Raw genomic sequence first — 5176 nt, forward strand, 5'->3', positions numbered from 1 at the left:
ATGCCTTCCTTCAATGTGTTGAACATGACCCTTGTGCTTCTCTCAATGCTTGGCTTCCTTAGCCTTAGCTATAGTGAAGCTGCCCCGGGTTACCGGTACCATGATTGTTCTAACACAACCACTTTTACTCCTAGCAGCACCTACCAGTCCAATCTCAACCACCTCCTCCCTTCTCTCACCTCCAACGCCACCCATGACGCCGGATACTACAACACCACTGCAGGTGACGGCAGTGAAGACTCCAACGCAGCAGTCTACGGTGCTTTTCTATGTCGTGGTGATCTCACACTGGATGAGTGCCAAGAATGCGTGGCTACCGCAGCCAGAGAGGCAGTCCAACAGTACTGCCCTTTACGAAAGGTCACTGTAATCTGATACGACGAGTGTATACTACGCTACTCTTACGTATCTCTTTGGCAAAATGGAAGAAAATCCCTGAGTTTTATTGTATAACATCGGGAATATTACTGAGTCTAACCGCTTTGCTGAGCTGCTGACTGAAACAATGACTGGCTTGGTGGCTCCCGCTGCAAATGCTTCATCCGGTGCTAAAAAGTTTGCGACTAAAGAAGTAGAATTCACAGGGTTCTAGCAGTTGTACAGTCTTATGCAGTGCACACCAGACCTGTCCAGTGTGGCTTGTAACCTGTGTCTTCAAAGAGCTATTGCTGATCTTCCCAATTGTTGTTCCGGGAAGCAAGGAGGAAGAGTTTTGGCTACTAGTTGTAATTTAGATATGAAGTGTTTCCATTTTATACAAAGGTAGCTGCGACACCTCCCCCGACGCCACTGCTTCTTTCTCCTCCACCTCCGGGTTTAGTAACAAGGCCTCAAGGTAAAATTGCAGGGATCATGTTCATGTACGTATTTGGTCTTGTTTAATTTATTCTGTTGAAACTAGTATTCCACGTCGGAGAAATAATATCTTGCATAATAGAATGTAAGATCTTCAACCTCTTTATTTAGTTGATTTTGAATTGGATATTCTAATGTTTATAGTATTAGAGGGCGAAACAATATTTTTAGATTGTTTTATTTCTTATGTGTATTAATATTGTGTGCAAGAAATGACAAAATCTCATCGTTAACTATAGTGGCCATTGTTGTTCCAATTGCCATATTGATATTGCTTTTCCCAGTATGCTGCTTATTCCTTAGAAGAAGAGCAAGGAAAAAGTATGATGCTTTACATCAACAAAATGGTAAACATTTAACGTTTTTACTTTAATTCCTTACCATACCCAAATTATGTTCATTTTCATTTCTCTAGTACAATTTGATTTCTAATTTTTCTCATTAATATGTTACTTCATATATATATTTGTACATTTTAAGTAATTCTTGATTCTGTGTAGTGGGCGATGAAATTACTAGTGTGGAGTCATTGCAGTTTGATTTGGGTACAATTGCAGCAGCCACAAAATTGTTCTCTGATGATAACATGTTGGGGGCAGGTGGCTTTGGTGAGGTCTACAAGGTTATGACTTTGACTTGGCAAATTTCATGAAATTAAAAAAGTATGCAGATTTAAATGTGTTGGAACTCATGAATGTTAATATAAGATGTTTGCAAAACTGGTTTCAACGTTTTTCAGGGCACACTTCCTAATGGCCAAGAAATAGTTGTGAAGAGATTATCTAGAAGCTCAGGCCAAGGCGCTGAGGAGTTTAAGAATGAGGTTGTTTTGGTAGCTAAGCTTCATCACAAAAATTTGGTGAGGCTATTGGGATTTTACTCGGAAGAAGAAGAAAAGATACTTGTTTACGAATATGTGGAGAACAAATGCCTTGACCACTTTCTATATGGTACTCTGTGCCCTTCTAATCAAGGAAATCTTTCCGTATGTTAGTATGTCTGTATGTGAATCAATTCACTTATTCTAACTTGCATATTTTATTCTGGAAAACATGTGTGTAGACTCTGAAAAGCAAGTAAAATTGGATTGGTCAAGCAGATACAAGATTATTGGTGGGGTTGCTCGAGGGATTCTCTATCTCCATCACGATTCTCGGCTTAAAATCATACATCGCGATCTTAAAGCGAGCATTGTATTGTTAGATGGGGAAATGAATCCAAAAATTGCAGATTTTGGCATGGCAAGAATATTTGGAGTTGATCAAACTCAAGGAAACACTGGAAGGATCGTTGGAACATAGTAAGTAATACAGAACTTTGTTGATGAGTTCAAAATTTCATTTCATAATACTGTATTTTAACTAACATTGTTTTACTGATGCTACTGGTTTGCAGTGGTTACATGTCTCCAGAATATGCAATGCATGAACAATTCTCTGTTAAGTCCGATGTGTATAGTCTGGGTGTCTTGATCTTAGAGATTGTAACTGGCAAGAAGAACATTAGTTTCTATCAATCAGACTGTGGTGAAGACCTTATGAGCTATGTGAGTACTGTATAACTTAAATATTGTAATTTGCATTTCTTGGTTATTTAATTGTTGCAACATTTTGAATTAAATGATTGCAGGCTTGGAGACATTGGAGGGATGGGAGGCCCTTAGAATTGTTGGATCCAAGTTTGAGAGGTTGTTATTCAAGAAATGAAGTAACTAGATGTAACCATATTGGGTTACTCTGTGTTCAGGAAGATCCAGATGACAGACCCACAATGCAAACCATAGCTCTCATGCTAAGCAGTTACTCTGTTACTATGGCATTCCCTCAAAAGCCAGCATTTTTTCTTCATAGTAAAACAGATCAGCTGAGAATGCCAACAATAACCTCTGAATCATCTGATCATCAACCTACTAGCCATTCTTTGTCATATTCTGTTAACGAAGCATCGATCACTGAATTATACCCTCGATAGTACCACAAACAATGTGTGGTCCAGCACAAGTACCTATTAACAAGTGATATAAGTGGTGTAACTTGTGGTTGTTTTGCCCCTCAATTCTCTATAATATCAAAAAGACTTAAAATGACAATTCCTAGTTTCAGACACATTTTTATGCATGAAATTAAAAAATTAATACAACCATAGAAGCTGCTAAGCAGCAGAAATACAAGGTATACCTTGTAAGAAAACAGATGTGTTGGTGTGAGTCAACACGTGTGATTATTGTGTAATTATTAGAATTAATTAGGTGATTTATTAATCCCTGTATTTTAGTTATAGGCCCATGTATATAAACCACACTTTGTGGTCTTAATCAATTAAGCAGAAATAATATTGAAACCCTAAACCTAAACCTTCTCTGTACATGGTATCAGAGCATGGTTCTCTATCCTACTGGTTTTTGAAGAATTTTTCCAGAAAAATTCTATTACTCCACTGACGGTTTGCTTTCCATTCCGCTGCCAAACAGCCCTCTTCCCTGTCAAAAATTCTTAACACACTGCACCGTCGCTCACTGCACCGTCGCTCCTCCGCTGCTCCAGACGCCGCCGCCGCCATCTCCGCCAGCCTGTGCGCAGCACCGTCGGCTCTGACCGTGTCGCCACCTGCCTCTGTCTTCTTCGGGCGTCGACCGTGCGCGCCTCCGCACTGTGGGTGCCGCCTCCACCTTCCTTGTGCGCCGGCGACTGCTGCTCGTTCGCCGTAGACACCGACACATCCCAGCGACTGCTGCCCGTTCGCCCGAGACGCCGACCCATACCGACGACTGCTGCTCGTCCGCACACCGTCCGCCTGGGTGCGCCTCCTCCTGCCTGAAGTGCACCTCCTTCCACCTTCGTGCGCACACCGTAACGCCATCTGCAGTGGCTTGCTGGTCCGCTAGTCACTGCTGCACCGATTCTGCCTTTTACTGTAGCAGTGAAGCCGCCCATCCCTCTTCGTGATTGCTTGGCTGCGTGACTGGTCTGTGTGTGTGTTCTCTCTGTTTTGTTAATCACCATGTCTCAGACACCTCCCTCTAGTCCTGGAGGCTCGAACAGAAATAAGAACAAAGATGTGGTTAACCCAAAACCACCGTTGCCTGCTCTCCCTCCATTAAGTTCCCAGGATGTGTCATCACTAATCTCACCCGAGAAACTTGATGGCTCGAATTATATTGATTGGGCTCTCATCGTGCAAAATAAAATTAGAGGTCGAAAACGGTGGGGTTTTATCACCGGAGCAAGAGCAGCTCCAGAAGATGTGAATTCTGATGAATTTGAAACATGGGAGGATGAGAATTGCATGGTCAAGTCTTGGCTCCTTGATGCTATGACTAAAGAAGTCCGATCACTCTTTATTCGATTGCCGACAGCGAAGGACATCTGGGATGCAGCCAAACAGACTTATACAGTGAGCCAAGATGCTTCCAAAGCCTATCAACTCCATTGTGAGGTAATCTCTGTACGTCAAAATGGTGGATCTATTATTTCCTATTTTGGCAAGCTACAAAAACTTTGGCAGGATATTGATGCAATTGAACCTTGCAGTATGGATTATGCGAGTGATGTTGAAAAATATACCACTATGATTAACTCTCAGAGATTATACATGTTTCTAGCTGGTTTGGATTCTCATCTAGATGGAGTTCGGAGTCGTATTCTTGTCATGTCTCCTCTGCCTAAGTTACAGGTGGCCTATGCGATTGTGTGCTCCGAGGCTAATCGGCAAGAAGCTATGATGGGGGGTACTGATGGAGCAGTCGCTATGGCGGCCCGAAAATTCTTCAATAAAGATACTAAGAAACTTGACCGGAAGTGTACTCACTGTGGGGGTACAACTCATATGGTCGAAAAATGCTTTAAGCTTCATGGCTATCCAGAGTGGCATCCGAAGGGAATGAAAGCTTCTTCGTCTTCTAATCCGAAGGTTGATAACTCAAGTTCCAGGGTGAACTCTGTTAGTTCCTCCAGCTTTGTTGCCAAGTCAGGTATCTCTAACTCTGTTTTGAGTACTTCTGCTTGTACTAGTAATGGTGCATGGATAATTGATACAGGTGCTACGGATCATATGACTTCTGATCGTTATGTGTTTAGTCATTTTTCATCTGTCTGTCCTAAACCATTTATTGTTAATGCTAATGGTGTGTCATCTCCTGTTCTAGGGGGCGGCACGGTCTCCTTCTCCTCTGATTTATCTTTGCATAATGTGCTGTTTGTTCCTTCCCTGAATTGTAACCTTATTTCTGTTAGTCAACTAACCAAAACTCATAATTGTGTGGCCACATTCTTTCCTACTCATTGTGTTTTCCAGGACATTCGTACCAAGGAGAAGATTGGCA

General features: G+C 41.9%; 1 pseudogene across 1 annotated transcript; it reads left to right on the forward strand.

Annotated features, from left to right (window-relative positions):
- Window positions 1-3039, forward strand: LOC147298643 (cysteine-rich receptor-like protein kinase 25; annotated as a pseudogene). The gene is made up of 7 exons (XR_015123783.1): window positions 1-835; window positions 1140-1202; window positions 1356-1477; window positions 1595-1805; window positions 1918-2155; window positions 2251-2401; window positions 2485-3039. The product of XR_015123783.1 is annotated as a cysteine-rich receptor-like protein kinase 25 (transcript).
- The last annotated feature ends 2137 nt before the right edge of the window (window positions 3040-5176 follow it).

This window comes from Dryas octopetala, chromosome 1, assembly GCF_963921425.1.
Source record: "Dryas octopetala chromosome 1, drDryOcto1.1, whole genome shotgun sequence".
Classification (NCBI taxonomy): domain Eukaryota; kingdom Viridiplantae; phylum Streptophyta; class Magnoliopsida; order Rosales; family Rosaceae; genus Dryas; species Dryas octopetala.